This window comes from Aythya ferina (genome assembly GCF_964211825.1).
Source record: "Aythya ferina genome assembly, chromosome: 8".
Classification (NCBI taxonomy): Eukaryota; Metazoa; Chordata; class Aves; order Anseriformes; family Anatidae; genus Aythya; species Aythya ferina.
In genome coordinates this window covers 31369606-31388504 of record NC_140304.1, presented here as the reverse complement: position 1 = coordinate 31388504, position 18899 = coordinate 31369606, and the positions used below count along the sequence as shown (strand labels likewise).

The 18899-nt window shown below is 42.0% G+C and overlaps 1 long non-coding RNA gene across 2 annotated transcripts; it reads right to left on the bottom strand.

Moving 5' to 3' along the window:
- Nucleotides 1-2286: 2286 nt before the first annotated feature.
- LOC311441036 lies at nucleotides 2287-17050 on the bottom strand. 2 transcript variants are annotated; one of them, XR_014695755.1, is made up of 3 exons: nucleotides 16936-17050; nucleotides 3864-3958; nucleotides 2287-2336 (listed from the first exon to the last, which is right to left on the bottom strand). It is a non-coding gene; the product is annotated as an uncharacterized lncRNA (long non-coding RNA). The 2 variants fall into 2 exon arrangements; XR_014695756.1 differs by lacking the exon at nucleotides 16936-17050 and adding an exon at nucleotides 9600-11157.
- Between the last annotated feature and the right edge of the window lie 1849 nt (nucleotides 17051-18899).

The window sequence follows — 18899 nt, the reverse complement described above, 5'->3', positions numbered from 1 at the left end:
TTTAAACCCCAGCACCTCTGGGTTTAGGTATCTTGGCAAAACGCATGCACAAAGGCTGCCTGTATGCTCTTTACTATCTTATCTTAGCAGCAGTGGTTTTTAGAGAGCTCAGGGCACTCGATCCGAGTGCTGTGAATGCCTGCTATAGCAGAGAGGGAGAAAAGGAAAGAGATCTACGTACGTCTCTGCTGTGGACATTTTTGTTTTGCAGGCTTTATAGGTACTCACAAGAAAGGGCACTCAAATGCTGATGCTGAAGGCCAAGCTGCTGCAGAAATATTTCAGCTGGCTTTTACCTATCTTGTAGCACTGCCTCAGACCCCTGCAGATTAGCATGTCTGGCCACATGAGTATTCACCTAGCTTCTCAGAGGGCTTTTTTGACATGTACTGAAGCTCTGAATATGATAGCCATACCTATAAAGGTATTCTATCTTACTCTAAGCTGGCACAGTGCAGCAGAAGCAGTCCCCTTTGCTTGTTCTACTCTCTGAAAACACGTTTTCAGTTTTATTCTTTTTATCCCTGCACAATAAGCCCCACTTCTTCCTCTCACCATCAGAAAACAGCCCCCAATCTCCTCTGCAATTGCTGAAGTGCTACATTGTGATCCACTCTGCTTCTTACACCACGAGTCTCAAAGCTCACCAAATTGTGATCCAGTTTTATACCTTGCAACTCCACATTTCCCTGTGTTTCACCATCATTTTTTTAATACTATTCAGTTCTTCCTAAGGATGATGTGCAACAAGCTGCTCATTACAGCAGGACAAATCAGTAGTCCCTGAAGGCTTACACTGATTTAATGAAGTCGGAATTGACTCAGTGCCACTGTAATTAGTGAACATGTAAAAACTCAACAGAGGCAAACTGCTCACAGTAATGTGAACAGCATATTACACAAAACCAAGCTATATTTCAAATCTCTTTTATAGAAGTAATTGAATTTAGAGATCCAATTTTATGAAGAAAACATATTTAAGTCGAACATTTGCCTTATTATATAACTGAAATTAAGATTTCTTCTGCTGCACTTATGTCAGCAAATTTTTGGCCTCTTTCCTCTCTAATCCCATGCCAGGAGTTAAGAACAGACTGCAAGCTTTTAAAAAAGCAAGCATGTTTTGTGAGCTGTTTGCAATTGAGGGGGAAAAAAAAGAAAAAAAAAAAAGAAACAAACACAAAGTGAGAGGCAACCCTGTGTTTGAACCTGCAGCTGAACGCTTGGACCTGCCTTTGATCAATCAGACCCAGCAGTTCAAAGGCAGGCAGAAATCTGTTAAAAACATATTATCTGTTGCCACCAGGTGGCACCGAGCTGTGCCTCTTCCACATGACCAAGCGTCCTGTCCCCATCTCCCCGAAGCTGAAAGGTTCACCCTCGCAATTTCATCTCCATCCTCGGATTTAATGGGGAGAAAAATCACTCCAGTTGAAGACACCATCCTAAAACAAGTCCAGGTTGTTGGAGCTGTACGCGCAAAAAGGGACGTTTGGAGCATTTTGCAGAGTCCTGTAGGATGGTGTGCCACTACATAATGAAACAATTATCAAACATATAAAACAAAGGAGTTCTGTTAAAGGAAATAAAAACAAGGAAAGTATGTCAAAGGAAAATTAACCCTACACTCTAGGTGCTTCTTGTGAAAGAAAAAATCCTCCCCACTTAAATCCATGACTTGCTGTCCTTCAAATTCAATGAAGCAGCCCTTATCTTTCTAATTGATGTTGAAAACAAATGGAATTCAGAGGGAAATGGGATTTTGTTTTTATGAACCATTATAGAGTTACCACATAAGAACTAATAAGAAAGAAAACTCTAGTTACCAGCGTGAGACAAGGCAGCATCCTGGCTTTGAGATTTCCCTATATTTTTTCCACAAACTGACTCACAGAAGAATTCAAGAACAGAATTTAAGAAACTTGATCACATGTTCAGCAAAACTGAAGCGTGTAATTTAACAGTTACACCAAGGAATTATTTCCACAGTCAGAGCTGTGTTTGGTACGGAGAGCCCCAGTGAAGCTGCCGGATGGACAAATGTCCTACAGGCTACCACAGGTCCCCCCAGCAGATGCACCTCACAGAGGAACACTGGACTTAAGGGGGGGCATTTAAGAAAAGATGAGGGCTGCTACAACTTCAGGATTCACAGGGACAAACATCCAGACTCTGTAAATACCGTGACACTCAAACATTGCCACTGCACTTACAGACCCCCAGGTGTAAATGTTCAGCAATGTAAACTTCTGTATACTCATCCCAGTCCTCTGTTCTTTTCACATTTTTTGCCTTCCAGCCACAGGAGTTCCCCACAAATTTTGTGTCTTCAGACACTAAAATGGCATAAATACAGAAAATTACATATAGATAGAATTACAGACCAGCCATTAAATTCTCCAAAACCATTCACTGCAAAAGTTCTGCTGATATTTACAGTGCTGATAATAAAATACCATTTTTATTATACTTTGCTACACATATTTAATTTTATTATAAGTCACTATGAATATTCCTATGAATTTCAACAAGGACTTAACCGATTTACTGCTGAGCACTGTAATTAAATATATTCCCCATGCTGTACATCTGATCTCGCATCTATGGGTGGCAAATTCAAAGGAACTCTATCGAAATCACCCTGGTGCCTTCTAGAAATCACCCTAACACTTCCTAGTGTAATTTAGGATTAAATTTGTTCACTTACACTTAAGGAGGTGGCAACCCAGCACACACACAGTCAAACCAGTCAGTCGCCTCTGCCTGCGAGTGGATTATTTGGGCTCTCAAAATTATTCCACAGGTGATGCAGCTCTGATACATCTAAAGCCACCAGAAGATGAGAGGAAGGGCAGGCAGCTGCCTTTGTTCAAAGCTGTGTCCCCACCTCAAGCTCTGCAGGAGGCCAGGGAGCTCAGACACTCTCCAGAGGCCTCACACGAACAGACCTCTTCAAAGACAATGTGGACACCACGTATAAGTGTGTGAGGGAAGGAAGGGGATGAATGATCTAGTCCCTTTAACCCCCACTGTAATTCCTCTTGGATATGCTGCTTCTGAACCCCAGCTGCTTCTGCTGGTGGGATTGCCCCGACCCAAGCACACTGGAGACTTCAGCACCAGGGGCAGCTTTATTAGCAGCTACCTGGGTCTGACAGGTGGGTGCTGCTTGAGATTTTGCCTTTAGTTGCGTGGCTTCCTCACCCTCCACCACCCCAGTCTCCCAGGTAACAGAGAACTGGTCAGATTTGGCCTCCCAGGGCAGTACAGAGTTAGCACTGAGTTGCTTGGCAGAAGGAAAACCCCAAATGGGGATTGCCTGCTATTTGTTTGCCATACAGTACTACAAATAATGACGAAACCCTCATGCCACAGACCCAGATTAATAATAAGCTGATAAAAAACCTTCGTAAATCATCACTAATTACCTGGTTTGGTTAGTAACTTAGGTACTGCAAAATCCTACAGAAGAATGTTGGTCTTTGCAAAGACCACAGCTGACATACATACACAAATTTCTCCTCAGGTCTCAATGCTTTAATATCTGTGATGAATGTCTCCTCAGCATCATGGTGTCCAGTTCAAACTCAGACTCCCAAGGCTGTCCTGGCCTTGCTCACAGCCAGCACATTGCCTGACTCCAACTCAGATAACAAAGGCCTGAGCCCTAGCAGGTGCAAACTGACACGGGGTCCTGACATACATGGGTGCACCTCAACACATAATCTTGACTGGAAATTTTGGATACGGGTTTGCAAAAACAACCCAGGTACAATCAGAATTGATACACAAAGGTAAATCTGACATGAGGATGGCATCAAGTCCATTATGTTCTGTTTCTTAAAACAAGCATATCAACTTACATGAATGTTCAAACACTCTCTTGCTTTTGATGTAGCTATTCTAGACCATGTCCTGTTGTAATCTTCAGATGAAATGCTTCTAATCCCTCTGAAAACTTAAATACAGAACAAGGGAGAAGTTACTGGGAATTACAGAATTGTAACACAGAGTCTCAGGTATAACTTTCACAAAAGAACTTGCTCAAATAAGCTCATTTAAAACTTTTACAGTACTTATGGGTGACAAATGACAGAAAGGAGTAGGTGAACAAAGCTCCAACGAGCGCAAGAAACTTTCACAAGAAACTGGTATGTCTGCTCATTGCTGCTGCTAAAAGCAAGGATTCTTTTACCATTCTGTCCTCTCCTTCTATGCCAACGAAAATAAAATGTTGCTTAAAATTGTTTAAAAAGCAAATCTTATGAAGGGAAGAAATATTTTTGCCATTAGGTAGAGTATTGTAAAATCTACTTGGCATTTTTGCCTGGGTTTTCTCTCTTAGTTTCGAGGCTGCTACACAAACACTGAAAATAAGTGAAGCAAAGTGCCTATTTAACTGTGATTCCTTCATGGCTCTTCACGTTGCTGGGTGGGCTATTCACACTGCAAGCCTTGTTCCTGCCTTGGTTAGACTATCCCTGCTTCATCTTCTTCTAAACCAAGTGAGAGAAGTTGCAGCCTATGTAAGGTAAGGCCAAACAGGAACCTTTGGTTTCCTGGCAGCTTTAGAGAGTCCGAGCCAGTGCTGCTGTAACCCCACCTTCTGCTGTGCTTTTGTCTGCGCATTTCTGTCCCTCCCCAGGGCTCATCTGATCCTGCTGTGAACTGAGAGGGAAACCATCAAAAACTAAGGGAAAATAAAACACAAAAAAGGATCCTTTTTCTCCCAGTTTGGCTTCCTGAGCTGGGACCCTGAAGGATCAGGCAGGCCCCAGGGCTGCGGGTCAGGGAGGAGGCAGGACCACAGCCATTTTAGAGAGGGTGAGAGTCCCATGGAGTGTCATCCTTTAAACAGAAAGTCTCAGGGTCCCCTAGAAGCTGACGTGATCTAACTGTCCAGGATGAGCCTCTTCCTTCGCCAGGATGTGGGACAGCCCAGGGCAGCAAGCAGCCTGGGGTGGTGGGGCTGGTCGAAGGCCCCATCACCATAAAATTAACAGCTGCCAAGAACATCGAAAGCCAGCACTGACCACTTCACCAAACCCCATCTTGGGGCACTTCTTTTGAAACAATTCGGAATGCTGAAGGTTATTTAGCAAGGTATTTTCATGGGAAGGAGGAAAATAAAAAAATTGCATCCCCTTCGCTGGCCTCCACCAAAAACCTGGCAAACTTGCCCCAGACTCTTGTCTACTCCCAGCTAGCCAGCTTTGTCTGACTTGGCGCCCTCCTAAAGCTCTGCATTATCTCATTCTTATTGCTCCTGCTTCTATAAAAATAGTTGACTGGGGGGGCAGACTAAATTGTAAACAAAACATACTGGACCGATGTAATTTTATACATAACAAAACACTGAGTCACCCACTGTCTGAACTGTGAAATCCCCCGTGATCCCACTACTGTCTATTATTTTTCAGGAAGTACCAATGAAAGTGAGAGGAAGACACCAGTTATGAAAAAAACATGGAGCCTTGCACTCAGTGATCAACATTATTTTTGTCTCTTTGATATCCTTCCAACCTCCCTTGCCATGGTACTCCTGTAAAATGTCAAAAACTGCTTGCCAGAGGCCTTTTGCTTTTAGCAATATTTAAAGCTGTGCCCATAAAAGGAAACAATTCCATTACAGATTTCAATTTCCTTCCATTCCACACTTGGAATTCGTGATGAAACCAGGGGAAGTTGTACCTGAGCATTGAAGGCACAGCTAGATAAAAAGTATTCTGAAGACAAACAAGCTATTTATTTGGGGTTTGTAAGCAGTCTGATCCTGCACCTTCTGACACAGAGCAAAAATTATACAATGACATTCTGTTTTCACCAAAGTGAATTAGAATTTAACTTTAGCAGGGCCAAGATTTTATCCTTAACGTCCCAGACACCTCCACATCGCTTGGGTCTGGAAATAGAATGAGTTAAGAATCCACTGCACTAGTATTACAGGGGCTGAGCACTTCGTGTCCTGCAGACAACTGTCAGCAGGCCAAATGCTGCCAAATTCTGGAGGGAGGCAAAGGCAACTGAACTGAGAAACAGAATCTGGCTCCCTCTGCTAGTTTGGAAGTTAGCTTCAAAATATTTCAACAGTGATGCCATGTACAACCCTAGAAGTACAAAACGAAATACATCATGAAAATGACCTAGTTTTTTCTATATATATATTTATATATTGAATTCACCGGTTTCCTTATGCTATTTATTAATATAATAAATGACCTTAAAATATGTATTGCCTGAAATAAATATCATTGATTAGGTCAAATAAAAATATCACTTGGCCCAACAATGACAAATTTCCTGGCTGTGCTCCTGTAGGCCAAGAACTTGTTTCATTTAGGAACAAGAGTTACTGGCAGAAGCTGGGAAGGAAACTGCTTGCCAAATGTCTCCATAGGAAATTAAATAATTGAAAATATTCACTAACAGGAAAAAGAAAATAATTGCTCACTTTAGGGTACAGACCCAAAACATCCTGGACTTATGTTGCTCTTTCTGAAACAGTGGCAGTGAAATCACAACATTCATTGTAATTTGCTACCTGGCAATACCAGGAGAAGACCCTTGAGCTGGCTGGTGAAACTTCAGAGAAGAAATCCAGTCCTGCTCAACAGGAGGGAGTTCTGCAAAGGAACACGGGTTCTTTTAAATCATTTTTCATCCAGTTCCTACACTGTATATTGGGAATCTGTTCAGTGGAAAACGGTGCTGACTTTGTAACAGAGCAGGAATTTGCTCTCCTTCCCCCTCTCTAGTAGTCATCTTGGCAAAAACTACTCATGTATTTGGAGAGAGGTAGGGGTTGATTCCCATTTACATTCAATATATTTCCCCCCAGCAGAATATAACAAGAACATGGGAAAGGAACTTGGAGAGGCCACTGACCTGTGGTTATGGTGGCCTGAGAGCACAGCTTGCCTGCTTTCAGAACGATGGGAACTTCTTTTAGATCAGCCTCTTGACACTTTTCTGCCCTACAGGCCATCCATTCTGGTGGCTGAGCACTGTAAAACAGAAGCACTGGGTTTGGTCAGCCTAAAAGTGTGCTAAAAGTGTGTCACCAGCATCCTTTACAACCCCTGGAGAAGAGCTTGCCCCACTGTATTGAGAAGCACCATGCCCCTGGTATGGGAACCAACAAGGATCGGGATTCCTGGCTAAAGGGCTCCTCTGAGGGCAGAGCAGGAAGGAATGGCAGAAAGAGGTGTTTCTGGAGGCGGAGAACTTTTAGGGACTTTCCTTTGGGAAAGAAGGTTTTTTCCTTCATTCCAGAAATATCTGAGCAGGGAAGGAGAAAGAGACTTGAATTAAGGTTTCTGGCTGCTTTCACTGAATGGTTTGAATAGACAGTTTTGTTTTCTGTTTGTTTCCTTGAAATAAAGCCAGTATTTGTTGAGTGGCTGCACTGGAGGGTCGAGAAACCAGCTGGTGTGTCACAGCAAATGTATCAGTGCTTCCCGTCCCCCTGTTCCCTCTCAGCTGTGCTCACCAGAGCCCACAGATTTTGCTGGTCTCATTCACCACCACATCGTTTGTAAGCTCAGGTACCTGAACTCAGACCATACATGGTTTCTTTCAAAACACTACTTCTTCATTAAAATTGCATCACCATTCAAATTCACTTGTTTAATAGGTTCTAGAACTTTTTTAAGAGTTTTAAAAATTCTGAACATTTATTTATTAATAATAACAAAACAAAACAAAAACAAACAAACAAACAAAAAGAGAGACAATGCTACCTTCTGGGTGCAGGCTTTTTCTGACACATGGCAAAACATTTGCCTATACAAAGATATATTGTTTGTTTTTTTTGGCATTTCTGCTGCATCCACAGGTGCTGCGTTTTCTGGTAGTGGATTTGAAAGGATAAACATCACCTTAAGAAACATGAACATAATAATGACTTTCTAATGCATGAACTATCAAAGCCCTGATTTCATACATAATTAGTAAAATTACATGACCTTGTTTTGTTAAACTGGTTGCTTTGTGGCCAGAACAATGATAGTAGCCTTTTAATTTTATTTTGAAAAAAAAAGAGAAGAGAAGAGAAGAGAAGAGAAGAGAAGAGAAGAGAAGAGAAGAGAAGAGAAGAGAAGAGAAGAGAAGAGAAGAGAAGAGAAGAGAAGAGAAGAGAAGAGAAGAGAAGAGAAGAGAAGAGAAGAGAAGAGAAGAGAAGAGAAGAGAAGAGAAGAGAAGAGAAGAGAAGAGAAGAGAAGAGAAGAAAGGAAAAGAAAAGAAAAGAAAAGAAAAGAAAAGAAAAGAAAAGAAAAGAAAAGAAAAGAAAAGAAAAGAAAAGAAAAGAAAAGAAAAGAAAAGAAAAGAAAAGAAAAGAAAAGAAAAGAAAAGAAAGGAGATAATCTTCTTGCTTCTTTCAATTTTTCCTTCATTCTTTTATAAATCCCTGCAGGCAGCCATAAATGATACATGACTTTGTGCCATTTGTTTTACTCATAATCAATATGAAGTTGTCTGGAAAAATCATGCATACACCTGGGGGACATATTCAGTTATGAGAGCAGAATATAATATTATTCAAAGTGATGGCAGGCAGTGGGGCTAGAAATGAGGACATAAAGAAGGGCAAAGACTGCTCCACAAAAAATCTGGATTATTTTTTGTCTTAAAAAAAAGGGGGGAGGGGGACAGTAAATCTGAAACAGAGAGGCCCACGTGGCAGAATGAAACAACACTTTAAATTAGCACTGATCTTAAGGCTCATCCCAACCCTCTTGATCAAGATTGGCAACATGATAACCTTACTTTAAAGTAAAGTTATCAGCTTCTTTAAAGCATTTTTCTGAAGCGCAGAGAACTGGGTGGGTACAAACCTTTTGAGCAGCTGACTTACATGAGTTAAAATAGCTTAAATTCGAAAGATCAAAGGAACGAGGTAGGCTGGTCTATCTTAAAATTAGCATTAATAACAGCTCCAATAACAGCCCTTCACTTCATCATCTGGTTTCATCAGAGTCAAGACACTGCCAAATGAGCCAGTGGTCAACAAATGCAGAAGTGAAAAGAAATTTGGCCAGCAGATCCCGTTAGCCCAAGCTCTGGAGTCAACCCAGAGTTTGTAGTTTAAAATTCACAGCTACTACACAAAGCACATTTTAACATTTTCTTACAGAGGAATGTAAAACTCCATCTTTTTCCTCACCTGGATAGCAAGTAAAATGTTACTTATTGCTAACTTTACTTCACATTTCTCAAGGTTGTCAGGGAGGTCTATGTGTGGCCTCCCACTGTAGTGATCCACTGCATGAAGGGGAAACATCCAGATGCTGTGTAGCTTTAAGGTACACTGACTTTGTTGCTAGACACTAAAAGAACTAAAGATCATTGCTGTTTGCCCTATATATATTGTATTTTTAAATGTCCATTGGGAGTATTTATATGGTTTCCCAATATGCCCATTTTTTTCTACCCAGAGAAATCTGTCCTGGCAAAAACTCTTAATATTTCTATCTTTGACCAAGACCTTTGGACATTTAATGGCCAGGTTAGAACAACAGCTCAACAGTTTCAACCAGCCTGCTGTATTTCAGCCCTATTTTGATGGCAAAAGCACTGAAAGAGCAGAATGCAGCAAGACCTACCTGCTGTAGATGTCCCTTCTTCTTGTCTTGGGGATAGGCAGAGCAACACCACCCAGGTGACATATCAGTTATCTTCCTCATTCCCTTCTTTCTGATTTTCCAGGAATTCACACACCCTTCTGAGCTTCTAGTTAACAGCATGCCCATATGGGCATTGCCATAGCAATCTGATTGTTAACTTCACCTCTACAAGAAGGGCTGAATCTGCTCCCTCTTGCCCCTTTCTGGCCGTGTAGTGCCATCATCCACCTCATACTGGGAATGCTTTCTTCCCTGCACGATCACACACTTTTCCTCCTTCTTACACAGTTTTCTGCCAGCTTGGTGAGCTAAACTGGCTCATCAGGAGGTTGGACAAGCACAAGAGCTGGCAAAAGTGAAGCGGTAGGTCTGACCTTTCCTCCATGGCAAAGAGCTGTTAGGTTGACACCATCCACCTCATACAGCAACAGCCTAAATGCTTTGAATTGCTACAGGATTGAACCAAGAACTGAATGCTGACCTCAGCTGGGCTCCTGCCACCCTCTGCAAGTCACTTCAACCAGCATTATTTTGAGGTGCTGAACGAACAGGCACAAAGCAGCCAGCAGTGAATAAACACACGTTTGCAGTCAGCAAGATGAACACTGACGTGCAAACCAGACTCCTACCATATTTCTGCAAGCTGCTGCAATAGCAGAATACAGGAGAAACAGTGTGTGACCCTTCTTTATGCACCAGCAAGGAGGAATACAGCATGTACAGTGTATTTGAGTGCTGCACCATGCACAGCAGCAGCTTTTGTATGATACAAACGAATAATAGCGTTAAGTCTTGATCCAGCTCTGCAAGTGGTCTGCATATTTTCAGGACTGAGTCTAGCTACTAGATAAGAAAATAAATACATAAATTATATTGCAAAGGAATTGCCTACAAAGCGATGTTTGAAAGGAACATTATTTATATTGCAAGGCTGAGCACTCAGAAATTAGGAAACGCCAGATTTATGGCTTCTTGTGCAATCTTCATGGTTAGGCTACTTAGAAAGGCCAGCTTCCTTAGAATTTGAGATTTTTTTTTTAGCATAAACTAACTTGTACCTATATACAAAAGCAATTTTAACCTTTCTATCCAATCCATTTGAAGCCAACTGTCTTTGGAAAAGAACAGTCTTTTTTTGAAGATAAGGCTTATGTGAACCTAGTTTGGAATAATTATTCTATTTCTGGCCCTGTTTCCTGCTATACCATAATGTAGTGTCCAGACCATCTGCTTATTTGTGTCTTTTCTAATGTGCCTAAGCTATTTTGCCTGGATCTGACCTCTTCGAAACTCTAGCACACAAGACACTCATGCTGCGTTATGGCTGGGACTCACGGTGGTTTTACAGGCTCAAAATCCCACCCACCCTCAGCACGTCAGCGTGGTCACGGGGGTTTTTCTGTTCCCACTGGGACCTGCTGCCCTCCGAGCAGCCTGAACTCCTAACACGAGCTGCTGGAGCTATCAGTCTCTGCAAGCACAGTGCCAAGGGAGAAGAGGCAATGACCTGCCAGAAGAAGAAGAGCACCCATTTCTCAGCTAGAAGTGCTCACATTGCTTCTGCTCACCAGGGAACTCTGTACAAACCCTTAAAAACATGATCCTCCACAGCTGCAGCTGTACATCTGCCTGGGGTCCTTACTGTTCTGAATTGTCGTCTTCTTCAGAAGTCAGCGTCACTGTGTGAAGTCATGTTTAAATCCTAATTGTTCAGTTTCCTCCTTCTCCTTGTCCAGCAATATCCTTACCTCACTAGCACAGATGTTCTTGAAGACAGCCATGGCCATTCTACAAATACCTGCCCTGATGTATGGGAAAACATTTTCACAGTAAACAACAGTCAGGCTGGCACTGCTCAGCAGTTGTCCTCCCAAGGACTGCAAGCTTTTGGGGCAATCAGGACTACCTCACCTACCAGCAGCACCTCCGACACAAAAACCTGGAGCTCAGCTTGGGCTGCTCAGCAGAGCTTTTACCAGATCCTGCAGACAGGCTCCGTAGCCCACCCGTGGTGAGGCTCGTACTGGCAGATGCAGCTGGTACCTGGGTTATGCCTACGCTGCAGTAAAGTTAAAGCAATGACTCCCGTGTGGACAAACCTCAATTCCAAATGAGAACGCTTGCAACCTAAATAATGTGAAATAATCTACTATTAGAGAAGGCTTTTGTGCACAAATTCCCTAGGAACTTTTGAAAAAGATATTGTCATAAGTGAAAATAAAAACCTCCTCAGGTCTCTGGCATGGTAGACAAGGAGCAGCTGAGCTGCAGGAATAGCTGCTACCAGCAAAAGGGAGGAGAAATCTGCTATTTTATTGATACCAGTGTCAGGAGAGGGACATGTCTGTCTGCTCCTCCCTTTCCCTCTCCATTATCCGTAGAGCTCCAGTCCCACATGGTCTCACTGTGCACTGTGGAAAGTGACTGTTAAGCCAAAACACATGGAAACAGCAAGTTCTGGAGTTGGACTTTGTTAGACAGATGAAGTGGATCCATCCCATAGGGCGGCCTGAACATGCTACGAAATATGCTCTGTGTTAAGTAAGTTGCACTAAAAACTAGTGTTTTAGTGATAACTAATAATAACACAACTGAATATTATTGTGCTCTTCAATCTGCATGTAGAGATTTCTTTTTTTTTCCCAGAGAAATCTTGTGAAAGGATCAAAAATGATTAAACAATAGAAATAAACTGGCAAGTTGCATATGATGTCACAAACGCTTTGTCTTTAAGAACATGAGAGACCTTCCCAGAGAAAGTCCTTGCATCCTTGGATTTCTGCTAACTTTTCCAGGAAGTGTTCACTTAAAGGTCTGGCAACAATGCCTGAAACAAGGAAAAAGAGGGTAAATCTCACCTGTACTGCCTTTAAGTACATATTGCCTTTCTTTTTCTTTCTTTTTTTTTTTTTTTTCTTTTCTCTTTTTTTTTTTTTGTTTTTTTTCTTTTTTTTTTTTTTTCCTTTTTCTTTTTCTTTTCTCTTTTTCTTTTTCTTTTCTCTCTTTTTTTTTTTAAAGAAGTATCTCCAATGCACTGAAGTTCTTTGGTGCATAAAAATATCAGGGACAAAAAAATACGGTATTAAATGTAACTACAACAGAACAGCAAATACATTTTCTATGGTGACCCCTGAGCCAAGCTAAACCCCTGCTTCGTGATGTGAAACTACCCAGAACCACTGCGATTTTTGCACAAGGGAATGAACTGTGATTTGGACTCTGCTCAGATTCTTATCACATTTCCTGTAGTTTACAGTGAAATTTGAGAATAAGCAAGACCTACTGGAGCGGAGTCGTGTACAGTGAAATCTGTTTAAACAACATTGGTTCAGCATAATGATTTTGAGTAATACCAATGAAAAACAAAGACAGCAGTCTTTAAAGAAAACACGCTGTGACTTCCACAGACAGAGATTTTGTTTCATTTGCTGGAAACCTGGGTGTGAGAAGCTGAATGCAACCGAAACAGGGGAAACCCAGAGCTCGGCTGGAAAATATTTCACTCAGTCAGTTCTGGAGAGCTCGGGAAGGGGCTCGGGAGTGGGGTGTGGGACGCAGCTGCCTCCCCACACCATCTCCCTGGGCTCTGCTCTTCTCTTCAGGTTTTGGCCAAGCCCAAGCCCAGCCGTGGTGGGACTGGGTTTGAAGAAGTCCCATGTAATGTCTGTGACCCATCAAGAGGTGAATCAACCGGTGTCTCCACAGCAAGGCCTCCTGAGGTGGCCTCGCTGAGGTAACCTGCCTCAGGGTGCCATGTTGTGCTGCCAGGGGGATTGGGCGGTCATGGCCGCCCTGTTTCCTTGTGACCGCACCCTGCAGGGTCTCTGTCTCTGAGACGGGTCATTCCTGCTCCTATCCCCTGTTGTGGAGGCACCTCAACCTTCATCTCCTGTCCCCCCTTGTCTGCCACGCTGGGGCAGTCATGGCCCTGCAGCCCTCCACAGCCATCTCTACCTCGTCTTCTCCACATGCCTGTCTCCCTCGCTGCCTCCTTGCACCCAGCTCCTACCTCAGCTCTTACCACCTCGATCTGTCATCCCCATCCTCTCCGTGCCCTCAGGTGCCCATTTCTTTGCCCAGACTTTGCCCAGTTTTCCCCATGTGATGCCATAGCAGAGGGACTCTCGCTCTTCTGCAGTTCCTTATGTTCACACACACCATTATCAGAGCCTGGTGAAGGTATATATGAATTTACATCTTCATCAATAAGGCAAATTAAGCACGCTGCAGACTGCATGGGCTCTCCAGGTCCAGGCATGCCCAAAAGCAGATACTCAAACAGAGCTTAGGGCTTGCTGCATGAAGGGCACATTATGGCTCCTGTTAGGAAGCCAGAATGAGCACTTGTCCTTTTCTGTCTATTTTGCCCTTAAAATAGGAAGATTTCTACGTGTGTGAAAGCAGGTGATCTCACGTCAGAGGATCTTTTTTCCAAACATGGGCTATTCTGCTCATGGTCCCCAGCACTCTGGCAGTCTGGCTCCTCGTTTGGCTGATTCATCCCACAGCTGCACCAAGAGCCAGCATCCAGACCCGAGGAACCTGGCACCGCTCCTGCTGTAGGGACACATAAATTAGAGATTGCACCATAAAGGCAGCATTTTCTGCCTTCTTCAGCTCTGGATCTACCCAAGTACACACGCCTGTGTTTACACTGAGGGTGACTGGAAATAAATGTTATCCTGGTTCCTGTTAGTTACTGTTTCAAAATGTTGTTGGATTTTTTTATTATTTTTTTTTAACTATGGAAATAAGTACCAAAAACATTTGAGTGTGTATGGATATGTGTACCCACGTATACAAACAAACACGTGCACATTGTACTCCAAGCACCAGCTGTGGCTTAAAAATGTATGTGCTTCTTATAAATCTAATAGATATTTCTGTTTTGTTTTAAATTCCTTCACCGACTGGAAAAAAATAACCCAACTTCTTCATACTGGCTGCAGGTTGCAGCATTGCAGAACATTCCTCTGTACCTCAAGGTCAAAGCTCATTAACCGACAGCTGTGATTTCCCTCTTCAGGATCAGCTAAACCACGCGTTTTAGGGTACAAATCAGAAAATTAGGGCAGTACCAGGTTGCCAGTCTGAATAGTTAAGACATTCCAAAATGTGTTGCACTGTTAAATGGAAAATAAAGGACACCACAGATGCTTCTAATAATTCCAGTTTCAAGTCAGTTTTCCCTCCTTTGTCTTGAAGAGCTTTTGATGTGTAGTCACAATATTGTCTCTCTCTCTCTGTTTTTAATAATTTTATATTACCTCAGCAATATAACTGTCCTGAAATATACTGAACTTTAATCTTTGAGAGATCAAACAGGAAGAAATATGATGGGATAGAGAGTGACTGACTTGGGGGCAATATTCTCTCCTCCTATAAAAGAAAGCCCACAGCAAGATAAAAATTGCTTCTCAGATTCCACAAACATCACATCTTTAAGAGAGGCTTTCAGGCCCACAGAGAGAGGCCCACAGACTTGGGGCCACAAAAAAAAAACATAGCCATTGAAGATGCAGCCAAAAGAAAGCATGCTCTCCCAGAACTCGAGGATGTGGTTTGTGTGACTACATGCTTTAAGATTGGTCCCAGCATCCTCAGACCTCCTCGGCTTAGCATTGCTCTGCGAGGCGAACAGCTGAGAATCGTTTGGCTGCTATCGTTCCACTGGAATAAATGCTGTGTCTCAAGCAAAAGAAATATCTGGGACAAAGGTATGAGTTTACATACCGCAAAGACATTGTGATGTCTGGGGAGGGGAATGTAAGACAGCATCAGTACACAGAGATGATGGGGCATAAAGGAGGTGCTCCGAGGTGCTGTTTCAAAACACAGCTAGTGCTTCCTCACCGAAAGACGTTTGTTCTCCATTAGCTCAACCCAGACAGAAGCCCTGCTTCCTTGGTTTTCTGCTGAGGTTCTCCAGCAGAACCAGAGATGGTGAAATTCAGCTTTGGATGCCTTGTCACTCCATTCCCTAACCACACAATGATGATTAATTCATATTCAAAAAAATACACTGGTTGAAAAATTTTGAAATACAGTAAAGATGTTTTTTTTTTTTCCTTAAAAAAAAAAAAAAGACTATTTTTGGTTTATTGTAGCATCTTGGAACTAAAGCCAATTTAAACTCTTTTGAACAAATGTGTTAATGTCTCTTTTGGCTGGCTTGGGAACCTGCTTAATGGCAAACTGTGCATGCATCAAAACTGTTTACAAACTTGTGCTGCAAGATTGAATTTCTCACAGGTACAGCCTGAAGCTCCAGGGCTTCATCAAGTTCATTAAAATTCCTAAGGACTCTCTAGATGGTAAAAAGACTGATTCAGACACCACTAAGCTCAACGCAAAGACTCCCAGGGATGGTGTTTTATGTCAAGCCATATGGAACAAGAAGCTTTTTTTTCCACAAGTGGCATTCCTATGACATTACCATCTTTGTCACAGATAGGAGGCTCTGTCTCATTACCTGCAGCTCTCTCACCTTCATGAATGTCTAATTAATCTGTATAATTTACAAACAGTTATTCTACCATATGTTTGCATGTGGACGATAAAGTCATAGCTACCTTAGTGTACGTAATATCCAGTGTGACAGAGTGCAAGGGCAGAGGGTGGCTAGGCCTCCATCCTCTTCCCACCAGCACTACCTGGTGTTGCCTGAGAGCCACCTTGAGCAGCTTGGCCAAACGGTATGAAACAACAGAAGGTTGGTATGGTCAAATTTCTCCATTTTGTGAGGAGGTAATGACAGTGGTCAGGTGTACTGAAAAAGTGGATCTTGCCCACGAGCCAAATGCTGTCTGATAAATATCCTAACTAGAGGCAATAGATATTGAAGGCACTCATTTCATAGTCAGGTCCGTAGGGAACAGCATGTGTTTGTACTTGAGATACTTTTTGTACTGCCTGCCGTACTGTCAGGAGTGTTTTGAGTTAGGTGGACACTTAAAAGTTCTCCTGGTGAATGTAGGTTACAGAACAATATGGGAACAACAAGCAAATGTAACAGGGTATTTCCAGGCCTGCAACTTTCTTGGCTACCCTTATTCATGCAAAGCAAATAATAGATTCCTTTTTGACAATTTCTCATGCTCTGGATAAACATGTACTGCTATTGCTGAGTTTTCCAGCTCCAATTTTCACACAAGTGCTTCTCTGCTTTACCTTCTGCTTTCAATCCAGAGAATGCAGAAACCCACTATAATCACTCCTTTGTGGGACCAAAGGATACAAATCTTCACTTCAGTCTCTGTATTTTGGTCTTTAAACCAGCAAATATTTATTCTCTTTTAATGAAATATAAGCTTACCTGGAGAGGATGAGATTGTCCAGATTGGAGGCTTACTAATCAGTGTTTATTCAGAGTTTTACTTCCAAATCTCTAGAGCTTCTCAGTCCGTTATTACATTTCCAACAGCCTTGGCTGTCTGTCTCTTTGAAGGAACAAGGTAAGATGATTCTTGCATTTAGCATGAGGAATCTGGAAAATTCCCTCTTATTTCGTTTGCCATGAAAATACCTTTTATCTGTATATCTGCATTCCCACCTGAGGAGTAATTCTTTCATTTCTGGCAACATCTCTTTTCCACGTTATCTAATTGGTTTTTAGAAGACTTATTTTTCCCCTCTAATCTCCCCCTGATGAATTCCTGCTTCAGCATTTGTTCCCTAAGCATCGTTTTTGAGCCAAGACTGTGATTTCAGCCTCACGGTTCACAAACTTCACCCACTGAGAGAGGGAGAGAGAGAAGGGCAGGAAGAGGTCTTCCTAAGAGTTTTCAGGTGTATTGTTCAGTGCTGCTTTCCATCTCCTAACCGTGAGTCTATTTAACCTTAAGGATCCAGCTTGCTTTGAAACAAAGGGAAATAAATAAATAAACAAACTAAACTGATCTGTGAGTGAGCTTGCACCAAAGCTCCTTTTTCAACATAGAACCACAAGGTGTGTGAGGGACCACATTAAGTATTAGTCTTGGGTTAGTGCTGTCCTATCCTGATGACTAAAGTTAAGTGTGCAGATTTGCAGCTACAGTTAATGTACATAAGACAGCAATCCCATGGCAGTACGTACAGTATTGATGTGAGCATGGTTTGACTTAAGTTTCATGCTTGTCGTCACAGAATTTAATTTAAATATGGCATTATGTCTCATATGTTCAAATTTGTTCTGATGGGACATACATCACTTGCTATTCCAACTGGCTTGTGAGCTGGTTCCACTGCTGTCTCTTCCAGCCTGACGAAGCAACGAGGGCCTCTTGAAGATATGTTCATTTTCTTCATACATTCATTGAGTGAAGGCTGTTGCTTGACAGTGCTGAGCAAATATTTTGAGACCACTGATCATGGTATCTCTGTATCTTTTTAAACTGTGTTTTTCCATATACTGTGCATTATCCATGGTGCAAAGATTCTTTTTTTCTCTATTGACTTCATTCACAGCATGTTCTTTAATGAAGATTTTCCAACAGCTGCCTACCCTAAAGACCACAAATCTGTTTGGCTGCATATAGCTTTTTTTTTTTTTTTTTTTTTTTTTTCCTGAAATTAATTAGTTATGAAGTGGCAGACTAACTCTCATTGGTGAAATTTCAAGCTCTTAATGGTATTGAGTAAGAAATCTCATAATATGACGCTGGTGAAAAAAAATGGCTTCTTCCTTCTCTGTGTGTTTGGTGCCTAGGATGCACAAGAATTGTCTGTACTGATGCAACCACTCAAGCAAGTATGCAGGAGTACATAGAGGAAAAAATGGTTCAAGAATGACAATACAGTGACTGTCTACTGATCAAGACACCAAGTGAGTCCTACAAAACTGTGTGTGTAAATGAGTGTGAAAGCAATTCCCTAGCCACTAGTTACTTAACAGCTGCAGCTCAGAGAGAAAACATCTCATCCAGACCTGTAAAACATCTCTGCTCAAAACTAAGTTTTTAGCATCTGAAAGTCTCGTAACCTGATGCAGATATAAAAGTTAGTAAGATGTAATTATTGTCTGAATCTTCAGAATTGAGTTCTACCTAACATGTAACATATTTTCACAACAGATCTAACTTTGATCCACATGGAAGGTGACATCTTAGATGCTTGAAGTATCTCAGAAGTCAGAAAAGCCCTTGCTGTTTAATTACTGATTGTTCTTAACCTGTAACTAGTTTCAAGCTTATGCAATGGAGACATTTGGACTCTGGCTGCCGCTGCAATACAACACAACACAACAGCTCACAGGCACCAGGACGTAAAACCTAAGCAAGGAGCTGAAAGGGCAGTGCT